At 38.1% G+C, this 18,023-nt stretch overlaps 1 protein-coding gene across 1 annotated transcript in view; it reads left to right on the top strand.

The window, feature by feature from the left end:
• Window positions 1-11,895, top strand: part of ADGRF1 (adhesion G protein-coupled receptor F1) — a 48,289-nt gene extending 36,394 nt beyond the window's left edge. Inside the window, 4 exon segments of the mRNA XM_024122087.3 lie at window positions 178-280; window positions 1,722-1,889; window positions 5,712-5,907; window positions 7,978-11,895. The gene's annotated coding sequence lies outside the window, so the exon portion shown is untranslated.
• The last annotated feature ends 6,128 nt before the right edge of the window (window positions 11,896-18,023 follow it).

The raw sequence follows: 18,023 nt of genomic DNA, 5'->3' as shown, positions 1-18,023 counted from the left end.
ATGTCTTCCTATCAACCTGTTCATTCAGCCTCAGCAAGAAATGTCATCACTTAGCCACTAACATACTGGCCATGGACTTCATGGTTGACGGTTCTACTGGTGGGTCTACCTACATCCTTCACAGTCTGTGTAGCCATTTCAGGCATTGAAACTCCATCCTCACTTCCCCAACCTTAGGGCCCACAATCAATGGAGAGGCAAGAAGGTCAAGAAGTTTGAATTGCATGAGGACCCGCTCTCAGGAAGTCACACTTCCAGGCTGAATTTCTTGAATGGGAAGGTAACTGTTGTTCTTTCTCCCACAGTGGAAAAGTCAAAGACAGGCATTGAGAAGCCCCTAGGAAATCTTCCAGTTTCATTCTCAGCTCATCTCCAAGGGAGACAGGGACAGGGGAGAGCTGTCCAGCAAACAATCAAATATGTAAAACAAAGCAAAACAAAACAAAACAAAAAACCTTTATTGGATGTTGGAGGCATGAGGGGGAGACAAAAAAAAGTAAAAAGGAGGGAAAAAAGAAATCACTTCTATTTCTACTGCTATATAGGGTTCTATATTCCCAGAAGGAAAACAAACTGCAGACACTGGGGATTATTGTACAGAGGACACTGACCTTCCTCTTTTCCTGAAGAGCTTATGAGACCACACAAGGAAAAAGAGATTTGTGCTGGGAGAATCTCTTTACTTTCTTCCAGTTGTCAGAAGTAAAATATCAAGGTGGAAGAGGTGGAAAGGAGAGGAAAGGGCCATTTTCAGAAACAACAACAACAACCCTGAAATATCACAGTTACCCTTAGTTCTAGGATAAGGACTAAAACATGGTCTCCTTTTTATTTTTATCTTATGAAGGGGCACCTGAACTTGCCATGTTTTCTTAGTTGGAGCATTTCCTCCTTCCAAATATACACTGTAAATCTTGGGACAGATCTTTCCTTTGTATTTAGTTGAAGCTCAGTCAGGGAATTTGACTCGATTTGGAGCCATTATGCACAATAAACTCCACCATACATATTCAGCCCTCAGAGTGTGCAGATGGTTCCAGCAAAATTAATAATTGAGTTGTTTGTAAAGGGCTGAACACTTGTGTGACCTTTATTAACATTAGTAGTCATGCAGACTTTGGAGTAAGCAGTCAAACTTCAAGCTTCCAGGCCTGGGCAGGGAACAGGTCAGCTTAGAAAAGGACATTTACTCTCACATACTTCTGAAGGGAAGAGAACATTCCTTGAGTTCTTTCACCTTTACTCCAATGGGCAAATGGGCTTGCATTCTTAGCAAATGCCACTGAAGACCAACCCATTCAGGAAAACAAACGTAACAGTAGCTCTGTAGGTCTGAAATGGTTCTGCTTGGAAGTGTATGAGCCCAGGTCTCACTTTGAGTCTTTCCAAGATTCATTCATCCATTTGGCAAAAATCTATTGGGCACCTACTATGGGCCAGACACTGTTCTAGGTATTGGGGATACAGTGGTGAACAAGATGAAGAGATGAGGTTCCTATGTGCCTCTCACCGTCCATGTGGGTACAAACCCATCACAAGTCTGCAACTTTTCAGCTTGTCTGGTCAGTCTCTCCTAGGCTCTGCTACTTTTTCGAGAGGTTATTTTTTATTGATTTGGAATACTTGGGCCCTGTCAATAAATAATCTGATATTCATCTACTTTTATGCTCTACTTCCAGAGGAAAAACTTACCACTCCCCATGTTGTTTCATTCAACCTAGAAAGCCCACCCACTCTCCCTTCCACCTTTGCAAACCTCCTTGGTTCTTCAAGGTTCAGATGGCAGCCTACGTCCTGCTTGAAAACATTTCTGCCTGCTCCTGCCTGAATCGACTCCCTTCTCCTCTGAATCTTATCGTACTCAAGTAGCCACCAAGATGTTACAGGAGGTATTGATTGCATGGTTTTTCTATCATTTGCTGTTTTTTATCCCTATTAACTTTGTTTCACCTGCTGGATTATGCATTTCTCACCAGTGAAGACTGTGCTTTATACTTTGATGATAGCTGACTCATTGGTATTAGACTTAAATATCAACTGCATATATTTGATACATACAATGGAATATTACTCAGCCATAAAAAAGAATGAAATAATGCCACTGGTAGCAACATGGATGGACCTAGAGATTATCATACTGAGTGAAGTTAGTCAGACAGAGAAAGACAACTATTATATGATAATCACTTCTATGTGGAATCTAAAACATAATACAAATGAACTTATTTACAAAACAGAAACAGATTCACAGACATAGAAAACAAACTTATGGTTACCAAAGAGGAAAGGCGGGGAGAGAGAAATTAGGAGTATTGGATTAACAGATACACACTACTATATATAAAATAAACAAGGGCCTACTGTATAGCACAGGGAACTATATTCAATGCCATGTCAATAATGGAAAAGAATCTGAAAAAAATACATATATGACTGAATCACTTTCCTGTACATGTGAAACTAGCACAATATTGTAAATCCACTATACTTCAATAAAAATAAAGAAATGAATTGCATACCTTTGAAGTATATTTTCATTTGTGAATTAAAAAACTTTTCACAACATTGTAAATCAACTATACTTGAATAAAATAAATTAAAAAAAATTTTATTGGAGTATAGTTGCTTTACAGTGTTGTGTTAGTTTCTGCTGTACAACAAAGTGAATCATCTACACGTATACATATATGTTACAATTTTCTACAGGAAAGTCAGGTGATCGGATAAAAGCTAAAAGAGATTTAATTGATTATCCAGATGTTGAAAACATAGAAAAGAAACCACCAGAAGATTGACCTGCATCTTCTCAATACTAAGCTACTAATTCATGAGCTAGTCCTAAGTCAGCAGTTGCTCACAGGCATCTCCCTCTTCATGCAACTTGAAAAATGGGCATCACTCTGGTCAAAACAATTTTGCCTTCTATATCATTCATTTGTAAATTTGGAGTAAGAAGAAAGTGGCTCTGGGTGTGGGAGAGAAAATATGGCTGGAGGAGTTGCAGAAAGTAAAGCTCATTCGTTTAATGACTGTATATTCACCTCAACACAGCACGATCCAGAGCCACTCACAGCTCCCTGTCTTTTTTTTTAAAGACACAAATAAGCACTTCAAGCAGCTTTTTGGTATTTTCCCATCTCAGGTCTCCCCATTGTTTGCCAAGTCCTTCTGGACAAGGCAAAATGAAACGTATTTCCTTCTCGGTGATTGTTTGGTCTGTAGACCTGTGTGTGCGTGTGTTTGTGTGTGCGCTGCCCAGCTGGTAGGTAGACAGATTTCCCCCACGCCCTTGGCCTTTGAATAGAGCAGAAAGGTGGAGATTGTTTTTTAACTTAGTAATAACAATGCTGTTACGAAGCAATTGAGAAAATACCTAAGGCTGCATCAAAAACAGCTGACTTAGATGTGACACATAGCAGCGGTGACTGTCATTAGAGACCGGGTCAAAGACAATTTTTATGGGTCCTCAGACCAAATGACATTGGGGCAGATTCTGTGTTGGAGGGGCTGGGGAGTGACATCTTATTTCCTGAGTAGGATATGCCAATTTTTTTTTCTGTATTTTTATAGTCTTTTTTCAGATGTTATGGTATTTTCCACTTTGTGTGAATGTGTGTGTATACCTGAATATATTGAAGAATATTTTTATAACTTATTTTTTCATTCAATCAATCTTTTATTTTGATGGAAAATAAACTTGTGCTTTATATTTTATTTTGTTTCATTTTGTCTGTTTGTTTTGCTCTGCAACAAATGGCAAAACCAGAAATGGTGTCAGGTGAATGACCGTGAAATCAGTACAGGTTGGGTGTGGAAACCTTGGAGTCACTGGAAGCACCTCCTTTAAGTGTCAGTCCTGCTATTCTAATGTCTTGAATAGCAATGAAATATGCCTTTTGAGTATGAGGGTTGGAAGGGGAGCAAGTGGTCAAACTCCAAAGTAAATAGAAGAAAAGAAAGATAATTGGGATTCTGGGTCCATAAGGTGGCAGATGCCTGGGTCACCATCCTAATACTGCACTCTGGGGTCTGTTTGTGGCCTGGAAGGTTTAGGACCTATGGAGACAGGTGAGTTCTACTGTGGATGCCCTACTTCTATGGCTCCAGCTAGAGTAAACTCTCATTGATTTTGTAAGTTTCTAGACTGGAACTTGCTGTGGCACTTTGGGTTTTAGGGGGTGAGAGGACACCACTGTCCTATATGGTAGCTTAGCCTTTATATGTTTCCTTCTGTCACCAGATTCCCAGTGTTTTGAGTGTGAGACCACATGGCTCATGCATCTCTATAGCCCCAGCCTTGCACACATTCCATGGGGTTTGTTCAGTGAAAGAAGGAATGAGGAATAGATTCTATAGGTGGAGAAACAGAGAATTCTTGCTGAGAAATTCTCTGCTCTCTACAACTGACTTTCCAAAGTGACTTTCCATTCTCTGACTTTAAACATTGCCACAAGTCCTGGTTTGGGGTTAAACGTAATAGGAAAGAAGGAGAGGCCTCTGTTATTCCGTCAGAAAATTCAGAACTTGAACTGCGGAATAAAAAATACATTTCATAGAAACTAAATTTGTGGACAATTTGAACAATCATTAAAGCAGAATGTAAATATATCATTGGTTAGCTGAAAGACTTCACACACACACACACACACACACACACACACACACACACACAATTTAAAAGAAGTACAAAGACTATGCTCTGTAAATTTCCCCACATCATAAGTAACTTTCAAAACATATCTTTAGTGAGCTGCATGCTCCTCCATCACGATGTTGGACTATATTTAATTTAACGAATTAAACTCATTTGGGAGGGGCTCTGTAGCAAAGAATTAATCTCACCCAGAGAGAGATCTGGCCTTTGACCTTGGCTATGGGGAGGTATTCTCTTGGCCGTTGGAATGTCCTGCCTGATAAGAATGTCTTTGTTTAACTTGGGGTCTTGTGCTAAACTAGACGGTCTAACAGTGTGATTTATAATGGGCCCTTTAGGCCACACAGCATTTGCCCCACGTGCAGAGGGGCAGGAGACTAAATAGGATGCACCACACGGTGACACAGGCAGCCGCTCAAGTCTACGCGATTGAGCCCAGTAAACACTCTGGACACCCAAGGATCAGGTGGCCCTCTCTGGGTGGCAATACTCTAGGCATATTGTCACACATTGTTGCATGGGGACTTCACACAGTCCATGACTCTACTGGGAGAGGCCAAATGGACACTCCACCTTTGGAATTTTCTGCCCTGTGCACATTTGCCTTTGGCTGATTTTAATGTGCAGTCATTCACTGTAATAAGCCATAACCGTAAGTATAACAGCTTTCAGTGAGTTCTGTGAATCCTTCTAGCGAATGAGCAAATCAGAGGGTGACCTTGAGAACCCCCAGCTCTGCAGTTGGCATCAGACATGAGGGTGGTTTTGTGGACTGTACTCCCTAACTTCACAGGAGCATTAATATTTCCCTTTGTTCTAAGTTGTCAATGATTTTAAAATGAAACATGAGTTTAAAATAACATTTTGTAGAATAAAGAAACATTTACATTACATATACATCATTTGTAATATGCATTAGAAAGGCTAAATGTGTTAAGATATGGCTCTTAGAATTAAGAAAATTAAGCAAATTGTTTCAATTTTTTATAATATAAAATAATATAGTAATGTATAGTATGCACTTGGATATGTATCTTTGATCATTTCTTTACATTAGATTCATAAAAGCAGAATTAATTGGTTGAAAGATCTGGACCTCAAGCTTGAAGGATGTGGAGTTTTGAATGTGCAGCAAGAGATGGGGAAGGAGGGGAAGAGCCTTCCAGGTGGGTCAAAGAGAGGAGGCTGATGCATGGAGACAGGGAGGCCAGTGAGAGAATGATCTGGGCTGAACAGAATGAAAGCTCGGACAGGTGAGTATTTGAGGAAAAGTATTAAGAAGGTAAATCTTCTTATGATAGTGAAGTCATCCAAGATACTTACAGGCCTGCAAGGCAGGAGAAATTAAGACTTTTCAGGCCTTGCAAGAGGCTAGCAGTTGTTGAACCTCATTCCACAAAGGATTTGAGGGAGCTGAAACTCCCATCAAAACCTATTTAAAAGTTGATCATTCCAGAGAATCCAGAGGAAATAGGTAGCAAGCAGATCATTTGTCACATGGACAGAGTCTAGATTCAGAGGCTTCTTAATAGAAGGGTAATTACTAAGACCTCAAAATTCTTATAGTTCTTACACACAACTTGAAACAATGATAGGCTTCCTTCTGAAAAATGATAGTAAGGAAACGGTTCTAAACTTTTCCGTTAATGTGTATTTGCAGGTTAAACCAATACCCATTTATTGACTCACATTCTGTATGTCAGGGTCTGGTTTGGCATGGCTGGGCTCTCTGATCAGGGTGAAATAAAGGTATTGGCTGGATGCATTCTCATCTGGGACTTGGGCCCTTTTCTAAGGAAAAGTCCCCATTTTCTTGCTTGCTATTGGCTGGGGCTGCTTTCAGTAACTAGAGACTGTCTCAGTTCCCTGCTCCAGGGACCCCTCCATCTCACATTTCAGATCTCTGACATCCTCTTCTGTTCCCAGTTGAAGACAGCTCTCTGCTTTTAAGGGACTCATGTCATTAGGTTAGATGCACCGGAAAATCTTCCTATCCTAAGGTCAACTGATTATTGACCTCAATTATATTTGCAAAAATCTCTTTTTCCACATGAAATAACCTAATACAGGAGTAACACCAGGGAGGGGAGACCATGGTGTCCTCTCAAAATTCAGCCTACCACAGGATAGACTAGGAGAAGTCTTCAGTCTTCTCTGAAGGAGAAGTCCTTCAGAGAATGACCCTGCAGACAAATGTATAAAGACTGGCAGAGCTTAATTCAGAAGTTCTCAAAGGATAAGCCAGTGATGAGAGTCCCTGAGAAGATCATGAGGTCAGAACTATTTTCAAAATAATATTAAAATACAACTTGCCTTTTTTTACTCTCTTTTTCCCACCTGTGGGTCTGTCTAAAGGCTGCATGATGTGTGATACAGCACAGACTGAATACAGAAGCAAACATGAGGGTCCATGTCTCCTATTAAAGACATTAAAGAGGTTTGCAAAAATATAAAACAGTGCCACTAGTTACTCAGTTTGTTTTTTTTTTTGGAAAGCACGATTATTTTTCACACACAAAACTTTTTGTTAACATGTAATGGGTTTACTATTGCCATTTAAAATGAATTACTAACCCCAATGTTCAAGCAGCATTATTTACAATTGCCAAGATATGCAAGCAACCTAAATGTCCATCCCTTATGAAGGGATAAAAAAGATGTGTTTTTTATACACACACACACACACACACACACACACACACACACACACACACTGGAATACTACTCACCCATAAAAAAGAACAAAATGTTGCCATTTGCAGCAATGTGGATGGACTTGGAGGGCATCATACTTAGTGAAATAAGTCAGACAGAGAAAGACAAATACTGCATTATATCACTTATATGCGGAATCTAAAAAACACAACAAACTAGTAAATATAACAAAAAAGAAGCAGACTCACAGATATAGAGAACAAACTAGTGATTACCAGTGGTTCAGGGGAGGGAAATACAGGGGTGGGGGAGTGGGAGGTACAAGCTATTGAGTGTAAAATATGCTACAAGGATGTACTGTACAACATGGGGCACATAGTCAATATTTTGAAATAGCTGTAAAGAAACGAAATGAATTACTAAATATATATACTTTAAATTCTGATTTAATTCCCAATATGGTTAATATTGATAAACATTAACAGCACAATAACAACATAAACACCAACAAAAGCTCTAATTTTAATGTAAAGAGTTCCTGAGACTAACTGGTGTGAGAAATGCTAGTTTCACCAAAAGAAATGTTTTGAGCAAAACTTACTAGGAGAAAATGTATTTTATCACATTGTTTCATTTGGATAGCTAGACGTTTGTTTTTGCACTGTTAGCATTATGGGGGAGAAAAAGCTCATTCAAGTGAGTTTTCCATCTGGATGACGTATTAAATAGTTCCTCACTTCATGGGAAGAGAATAAAAATGTCATCAGCAGACTGTATTCTTCCTGGAAGTTGCAACCCTGAGTGCCAAGAAGAGACAGTTGGAACTACATTTGGAACCAAGGTCAAGTCTAAAGTGAGCCTACTTTGTGCTCCTAAGTAACCAGGGAGAAATATATTCTCTTTTCAAGCATGTATGTCCCTTAACCAAGGTCTCACTCTCAGCAAAAGGCTGTCTCCTCTCTAGTTTTCATGTTCAGCTCTCTCTCGCTTTTTGACTGTATTTCAGAGGATTTGAGAAGTGATAGCTGTATGAGGCTGTGTGCAGACTATAAGGACATTGAATAAGAAAGTGGTATAGCCTGGTGGCTCCCCCATTGCGTAGGAGTGACAGCATGCTTCAAATACTAGCTTCGTCACTTACCAACTGTGTGACTGACTTTGGGCAAGTATTTAACTTCTCCAAGCCTCAATTAAAACGTACCTATTCACACCAACTATGCTGATGGCGCATAGTTGAATCAGTTTAACTTTGATCGTTAAATGTGCTGCGAACACCCATGTGGCTAGGCTAAGGGCACAAGAAGTGATGCAGGTGGAGTCTGAGGTGTAGGGAGCCTTTACAATCTAACTGGGAGATTTCCAGATTCTTCTTATTTCCAGATTCTATGCTAATGCCTCCACCTATGTAGGAAGCCTTTTGTAGTGAGGGCAGGCATCCATGATTCTTTCTGATCTTAAAGACCAAACAGGATCCTCCTCTTATATTCCCTGTCTCAGAAAATGTCCCCATCATTTATCTCCTCAGTCCCGCTAGCCACCTTGGGCATTGTCTCAGCTCCTTCAACTTCTCACCATGCTCTCTATCAACCAGTCTACTAGCAAATCCTAAATATTTCTCCCATCTGCCCCATCCTCTTTATCGCCACTGCATCCACTAGTTCAGAGAAGGTCTCTGGAGATGAATGTACAAAGCCCGTTTTGGCTTAAGCCCTGGGTTCTCAAGGCCAGGTCTGGGGATTACAAGTAGTCCACAAAGTGTCAAAGATTGAAGAACAGTTCAAGGTTGTAACGTTCTCACTTTGTTCCATTGCCCTTTACAGGTGTGTTATACTGTTGTTTCTGCAAATATTTTGTATTATATCAGGACTTTGTGTGATAAAGTCATATGTAAATCACACAAGCTAATAATTGACTGCAGACCTTTAAGATTTTCACTTTATATTTAAAATTATAATGCTAAAATCATGTTGTTTAAAAGCCCCCTCCCCTCAAACTAAGAATAAGGAAAAACAGCTTTTCTTTTCAAATTTTTACTAAGTCCCCTGTGGACCCATGAATCTATTCTTTTATAACTTACCTTTCTGAGACTGACATGTATATGAAAAATCAATTTTGTGTTGATGGCAGCCATATTTCCTGACGGCGTGGCTACATATTTGCCTTAAAGTTTCAGAGAGATAGGAGCAAAGGGTTGAAATAAATGTATCATTTGCCTTCAATGTGAATTGCCCTAGTAAATCTCAAAATGTTTGCTTTCTTGAGGGAGGGACTTAATTTCATCAGGCAGTCCACATCTTAACAGGAGTTGTCTGTACTTTTGGGTCAAATAAGAGCACTGGAGAAAATAGCCACATTGATGAAATAAGAATGACATTTATTAGGAATGAATTAATTATCCTCCATTAATAATGTGTCATATTTATGGTTTTGCAAAAAGATTAGCTTTAGGGAAAGAGATTACTTCCACTTTTCCCAGGCTCAAGTTTTGTTCTTTCCTTTTTCCTTCCAGAGGACAGAATGTCCCTCAGCATGGAAACAAGCAGACCAGGTAGCCAAAATATCATAGCATATTCTCAGTGAAACAAACAGGAAAAAACATGCTTGGAGAGAGTTTCGCTTGTTTGATGTTATGGTTCCTGTTGAGATTTTTCAAGCAGAAGTTTTGAAAACGTGTTCCACAGTCTCCTACCTCTGAAAAGCAGTATTTATTCCTTTTCCTACAGGTGTTTTCATTCCCATGAAAACTGAGATATCTTTTTCTGAATCGGCAATTAGATTGTTACCCTTGTATCAAAACTACATTGAGGTACCACCTCACACGGGTTAGAGTGGCCATCATTAAAAAGTCTACAAATAACAAATGCTGGAGAGGATGTGAAGAAAAGGGAACACCCGTACACTATTTAATTCAGCAAATTTTTAGTGATACTTATATATGGGATCATGTTAGGGATACGGGGGAGATAAAGAATAGAGAGAAAGACTTTGACTACAGGAAGCTCACAGTTTATAAGGGGAATAAGAGAAGGAATCAGACAACAATAAAGCAAGAAGAACGTTCTTCCCAGAGGAGACTAGGAAATTCTAAATGGGAGGTATCCTCTGGTTGGGTGGATCAGCTAAAGTTTCATGGAAGAGGAAGCAACTGAGATTAATTTTGAAGAATGCATAGGATATCCACAAACGAAAATCAGGCTGAGATTGTGGAGAATGAATGTGTACCAGTGGGTGGATTGACTTGAGCAGGAGAAGAGCATCCAACTTAGAAACCTATTTAAAAGTCTAGACATGCTGTAATGATGGCCCAAACTAGGGAAGTGTTAGTAGAAACCGAAAGGGGAGGACAGATAGGAGAGACATTGCTAAGATAAAACTGTTGGTGCTTAACAACTGCCATTGATCATGGGGTGAAAGCGGTGTCCAGCCCAAGCGACTGGAGGAACGGCCATGCTATTATCAGAAGGGCTAAACGTGGAAGAAGTGCCTTCATTAACACATTTGAAATAGGCTGAAATTCCAACATAGCAGGCAAAATAATTTGAAAGGAGAAAATTTGGTCTTTGCAGATAAATAGAACTACCACTGAAAAAGCTTATAACTTTCATCTTAGTCCTTCTTGGTAATTTGAATGGTATGACAAAATGGCCTTATCTTCCAAACATATTTATTTACAGATATAAATATTAGACTGGATCCTAAAACACCTAATTAGAGATGTTCTTTAAAATTTTTCTTTTTAAAATTCACAGGCATCTTTGTATGAAAGTTTCATACAATGAAACTTTCATTGTTTCAAAAGTTTCATTGTTTGCATTTTAACAAAACAAATAAAACCTATGCCTTCTAACTATGTAATTGGTTTTTATTTTAAATTCAAAAACAGAGTGTTTTGATATTACTGGTGCAAGTTTTATAACCCTTTTTTTTTTTTTTTTTTTTTTTTTTGGTACGCGGGCCTCTCACTGTTGTGGCCTCTCCCGTTGCGGAGAACAGGCTCCGGACGCGCAGGCTCAGTGGCCATGGCTCATGGGCCCAGCCGCTCCGCGGCAGGCAGGATCCTCCCGGACCAGGGCACGAACCCGAGTCCCCTGCATCGGCAGGCAGACTCTCAACTACTGCGCCACCAGGGAAGCCCTATAATCCATTTTTAAGATCAGCTTTGGCCAATGAAGATATTTGTGACTGCAAACTCTTACGCTCTCAAAAAGAGGAACAAAAATGATATACACAGGAAAAATAGCAATTATTAGAACTGAAAAAAAAAAGCTGAATAACTGGAAAACAATTCATAGTATTTAATCACTAAAATAGACCACTGGGCATTGGGTGATATTATTAAAAGAATAATATTGTGTCTAATATTTATCCAAGCATAATGATGTTTTTGTGGCAATAACAGAACAATATTTACAGAAAACAATGGAAAATTTCTAGGTTAAGCGGAAATGATTTCGAAATTTGATGCTAAAATAGCCAAACACAGATTGAAAACACAGATTAAAAAAAATAATGAAACAAATGATCAGTATCTAGAATGGAAAATTGTAAAAGGGATTGTTAATCAACAGTAGTAAAATAAGAATACTTAATATATAAAATTTCTAAGAATACATATCTCAGGTCAACTGGATTATATTAGTAATAAAAGTCTTCTTGTATGCTTACATTTATCATACAAATTATTAAAAACTACTAGATGAAGAAATAAAGAAGTGAACATTTATAAATGTTTCATTGGCTTTTACATTCTTTGTAAAGCTAAGTTTTGGCTTTTATAAGAAGCTGAAAAAAAAAACCTTTTAATTTTAGGCATTGATTTAAAGTTTGCTGAGAACTGTGCTCAGATGAAGAAAAAACACGTTTAAGCCAGAAGAGAACTCAACATAGTTTGAATTTGTTACCAAGAGACAAGATTTCAACTTGTGGATAACAACGGCATTCTATGAACCAATTTAAAGATTATATATGTTATTGTCTATATCTGCCAAAAGGGGGAAAATGGAAGAAACCAATATCAAATTCAGCCATGCAACTATCCTTAAATACGTCATGGCAATGCTAACTGAATGTTGTTAAAGCAGTAAGATTTAATTTAGACAAGATGTCAGATGTATAGCAGAGTTAAGTTAAATAACAGAAGAGTTTCAAATAAACAGCCAACTGTGGTCTTCAGCAGAAAATTAAATTCATTTTGAACGTGAGCTTCCCACATTATTTTGTTATTTGGAATGAACTTTGTTTATTTGGTATAAGCATTTAAGCAAAACCTTATAAAAAGAAAAGATCAGAGTTTGGCCATTTCACTTTAAAAGGGTTACAATTTTTTTTTAAGGGAAAAGTGTTTTTATAAATTAAAAGAAACTGCATATAGCCTGTACAAGTAAAGTGACATTCCAATAAAATATTAGAACAAGGAAACAAAAATGTGTACATGAATATAAAGAAGATTCATGTACAAATAATCCAAAAACGTATTTCTGTAAGGATGATTTCCTGGTCTTTATGGATCACGGCATACTCCTATTAAAGAGAGGTTTGGGCAAATGCAGCCACATAGTGCTATTTTCAGTTTTCTTTATACTATCCCAACTTTGAAAAACTTGAAAGAAAAGGCAATTTTAAAACATCATATGGATCTAAATTTTGCCTTGAGATGGTTAAAATCACAATATATGATAGAAATTTATATGATAAAACATACAATTTTCTATGATAATGCTAATTTATCATATGTGATTCTATTATAATATTTGAACAAACTATATAAAATTCCTGATTATTTCTCAATCTAAGCATTTCTTTAAGACATCTATTGGCAATTCTAGTTGCCTCTTCCCCTACAGAGCAAAATTTTCCAAATTTAAATCAATTTATAAAACTACCTAGAAATGATGATGACTCAAGAAAAGTTGTGTGAGGTGACATTAACATACCAAAATCTTGATAACAACATATTTCGCAATTTTGTGGACATTAAGGCAAGAAAAATAGATTTTATGAAATAAATATATAATTGGAAAGTTACATATATCTGTATTTTATGAAGCATCCAAACATCCCTGACTGGTCAAGAGAATACCCAGAAATAGGTAATAATAACTTTCAACCATCTTTGATATTTTGCTGTTTTTTCACTCATTTAAAAACCATTGCTCAATATATATTTTAAATATTATCATCGTGATGCATATTTGTCAAGGTAGATAGTTGTTGCATTATTTCTGAACAGTTTGTCAGTGTGTTGACCAGTTTTATGTGTCAACTTGGCCAGGCTAGAGTCCACAGATATTCAATCAAATACTGATGGAGGTATTGCCCTGAAGGTATCTTGTAGATATGATTTACATCTATAATGAGTTGACTTTAAGTAAAAGAGATTATTCTAGATAATCTGGGTGGACTTGATTCTATCAGTAGAAAAGTCTTTAGAGCAGAACTGAGTTTTCCTGAGCAAGAAGAAATTTTGCCTGTGGGCAGGGGCTTCAGCTGGTGCCCAAGTGTTCAGCCTACGCTTCCTGATCGCCTGCCCTACAGCTTCTGGACTCACCTGCCTACCCAACTGCATAAACTAATTTTTCGAATAAATCTCTTAATATACATCTCCATCAGGATCTGTTTCAACAGTGGAATGCTGAATGATACAATTAGCTTTATTGGTAATTTTTTAAATCTTGGCACACAGAGTGTGTGAGTCTCCACATGTCCACTACTCAGCTCTCTAGATGGAGGAACAGGCCTACATGCATGGTACTTCTCCCCCAAAATGTCTTCTCCAAATCTGACCTGAAATAGCTACCTTTTCTCTTTCCTTATCTTCTCTTTACTGTGTCTGTTCTGTTTTGCCCATTGGTAGGATTTTGACCATTCCATTGAGAATCAAGATATCTTCTCTGACCTCCTCTGTTCTCTAGATTTACCCAGTATTCCCACGAGCCCAGATGCTGATGGTCCAGGACAAATGCTCCTCAGATGTGAGAGTTGGGCTGGGGGGGCAGCAAAGCCCCTCATAAGCTAATATCTTTGACCCTTACTTGTGAATTAGGTACTCCTTAGGCTCTTATTTTTCACCCATGACCATTCAGCTTCTAATACTATTTTGCCTTCCTTGCTACCAATTCTTTTCCAGTGGCCCAAGAAGAATTCGTCCTTCTCTTTTCTTTGCTGTCAGCAGCTTCCTTTTGACACCTCCAGGACACTTGCATATGGAATTGGGTGAGGCAAGTGAAGGTTTTTGAAGCTCAAATGGCCACCTTTCCCCAGGAGTGTGGGACTCTGGTTGGTGTGGGTCCCTGTTCTCTCAGTGTCTTGCCCACACCTTCCCTTAGTTCTGGTGACTCTCCAGACACTGAGTCTTTTTTTTTTTTGTAAAGTAGTTGTTTTGTTTTCCTCCAGTTTTACTGAAATATTGTTGACATACAGCACTGTATACATTTAAAGTGTTCAGCCTAATGATGTGACTTACATACATCATGAAATGATGATCACAACAAGTTTAGTGAACATCCATCATCTCCTAAAGATACAAAATTAAAGAAATAGAAAAAAAATGTTTTCCTGTGAAAAGAACCCTTAGGATTTACTCTCTTAATTTTATATAATCCATACATCAGGGTTAATGATATTTATCATGTTATGCATTATATCCCTAGTACTTATTTATCATATAACTGGAAGTTTGTACCTTTTGACTGCCTGCATCCAATTCCTCCCTCCCCCCTCCCCCCTCCCCCCTCCCCCCGGTAACCACAAAGCTGATTTATTTCTCTATTTGGGTTGGGGGAAGGGGGATGCCTGGGATTTTTGTTGATAGCAGGATTTGATCCAGAGTCTTTAATAATGACAAAGGATCATAAGATATAAAATATGGAAGAGTCACTGCCCGGATTTCTGCCACCTGTAACTAGGTATGTTTCATTTTGTGCCGTATGACAGTAAAAGGAAACCTCTCATGATGATAAATATAAAAGTGTGAAGAGAAATACTAGCACAGTAAGTCCCCTACATACGAACCTTCAAGATGCAAATTGTCAAAGATGCAAACGTGCGTTTCGCATGTCCAGTCACATAAGTTAGTTCACGTGTGTGGTGTACATGGTCATGTGCTTGCATCCTCTACAAGTGGTTGTGTTTTGTGTACTTTACTGTACAGTACTGTATAGAGTACAATAGTACAGAGTCTTTATTTCAAGCCCAGGATGTCCGGAAATAAGCATAAAATCAGCGATGATGTAGCTGGTACACTAAGAAGCGCCAGCTGTTGTACTGTATTACTGTACTTTTCAAGGTAATGTACTGTAAGATTAAAAATCTTTATTTTTTGTGTTTGTGTTTGTTTGTTTTTTATGTATTATTTGTGCGAAAAGTATTATAAACCTTTTACAGTACAGTGCTATATAGCCGATTGTGTTAGTTGGGTACCTAGGCTAACTTTGTTGGACTTAATGAACAAATTGGACTTAAGAACATGCTCTCAGAACTGAACTAGTTCATGTGTAGGGGACTTATGTATTAAAGAAAAGTGAAGCCAAAATTTTTCGAGCACAATTCAAAGTGATTAGAATTATCTCCCCAAAATATTCATCTCCCTACTCTATTTAGACCAGTTTCTCTCAAACATCAGACTTCAATGTTAAAATCTTTTCTATCCAAAATAATTGATTTTCTGCATAATCTTATTACTAAGATTGTACTTAATTTTTGTGCTTATTTTTCTTTGCATATGGACAATTACATAGGCTTCATGGATGGTTTCAAGAAGCCACTGGTTCATTTATTTCTTTTCTTAATTTATTCAGTATTTACTATGAGAGTCAAAAAGTAACTCTATATTTTTAAAGTACAGCTAAGTGTCCATGAGTAAGTTACACAACTTCTCTGAGCTTTAGTTTCCTAGCAAAGATGGAAGGCCTCATACCCACTTTTCAGAGTTGTTATCAGAGTTGAGTGAAATATCATTCAACCTAGTATAGTATCTGGTACATGATAAGTACTCAGAAAATGACAGCATTATTTCTTGTTGCTGTTGTTGTTATTTTGGAAATTTTGTTTTTGTTAAAAATACATTCTGCATTCCCAAATAAATGACTATGTTTTGGAGTAGAGCTTTGTTTGTAACTTCCAAACTGCTTTATCCTCATTTCTATCCTATTTCCATCTGATATGGAAGTATGAGGGGAACAACTGAAATAATAGTAGATAGTAAATTTTTCCAAATGACAATAAAGTTGTATGTAGACTCTGGATGACATTAACATTCTGAGGTTAAAATGTTTCTAAACTTAAATAGTTATGAAATTACTTAATCGCTTAGACTATGAGCTTCTTGGGTCTCTAGTCTTGGGAACAAAACCTGCTCAGAGGGAGACTGGGCTGGAATTGTCACATCTTTGGTGCTGTTGGCAGGTTTTCTCCCTAAGGTAGCTGGGAATGATTAGGAACAAACATTAAATGAAGAGGATTCTTTGTGATTCTCGGAGAGGAATCAAGAACATGTTTTTATAAATTCCAGTTGATGTGAAGAATTAAGATCTGGGAACATTGCTGTTTCTGTGAGAAGAAATGACAGCTTATTGAGGCAGAGAGAAGAAATTTATCCCCTGGGAATGAACTGAATCATTAGCTTTGTGGCCATTTCAACAACGATAAACCAGAGGAAGTGATTTCAACCCAGGGCTGCCCACGCCTTGGTGTGAGGGTTTAGTCCAGGGAGACCTTGATGGCAGCTTAGTTTTCCTTACATTTCTCATTCCAGAAAGAAAAGGAGTTGGGGGAGAATACCTCATGTCATTTCCTGAGATGCTCAGTATTTACAGAATACATTTTTTGTAACCTTGGCCCTAGTAAGAGTCAGTATATTCTGGAAATAGTACAGAACTCTCAAGACCTTGCTGAATTTTTCTGTGTATTTTCTATCTCCCAGCTTTGGGTTATCTGCAACCATGAAAAAGAGGCTTTCTAAGCTTTCCTAGCCATGGATAGAAACCAGTCGTCGCTTCTCTTTATCCCTCTTAAAAGCCATCTGTCCTCGTGCCTTTTCTTTCTCTTATTAATTTATTTATTCAATAAGTATGCGGCACAAAGAGGGGTACAGAGCTGATTAAAAGATGCAGTCAAGATGTTTACAATATAGAATAAAAGATAAGCCATGCATATGCTAGGAAGATACGATATACACACAGGTGAGGAAGAAAAATAAAATGTTGCTGTTTAAATTGATAAAGTACAGCAGCCTTCTAAGGGAGTAGCATAAAGATGGAAGCTTATTTTAGAAGATACTTCACTTGGGTCATTTTGGAGGTGAAAGCTGAAACCGACTGGGCATCCGGAGGAGTGAGTGCAAAACAAAAGGAGAGATGAGTTACTCTGTATCTTGAGGGTGAGAAGACCTAGGAATTTATTCAGCAGCGAGAGGATGGGAAAAGGGAGATGTCAGAGGCTCCGGGAAGGAAGAAGAGCCCAGACATATGAGATAGATACAGGCTCCAGGAGAACATTAACCAGGAAAATTCTGCGTGGGGTGTTGCAGAGGGACTGTAGGACAATGATTCCAGTGATCAATGTAAGTTTTCTGGGTTTGGATGTAATTACCCTCTTTCTTTTCTCAGACTGTCAACAAAAAAACCTGTTCCACCCAGCAGGCTTATGCTAATGAGACTCTGGGGAAATGAAGGATTTAGGGTTCAAAGGCAGGAACCAAGCGCTATATGCTGGCAGC

Source organism: Physeter macrocephalus, chromosome 18 (genome assembly GCF_002837175.3).
Source record: "Physeter macrocephalus isolate SW-GA chromosome 18, ASM283717v5, whole genome shotgun sequence".
Lineage (NCBI taxonomy): Eukaryota > Metazoa > Chordata > Mammalia > Artiodactyla > Physeteridae > Physeter > Physeter macrocephalus.
This window is presented reverse-complemented; position numbering and strand designations above follow the sequence as displayed.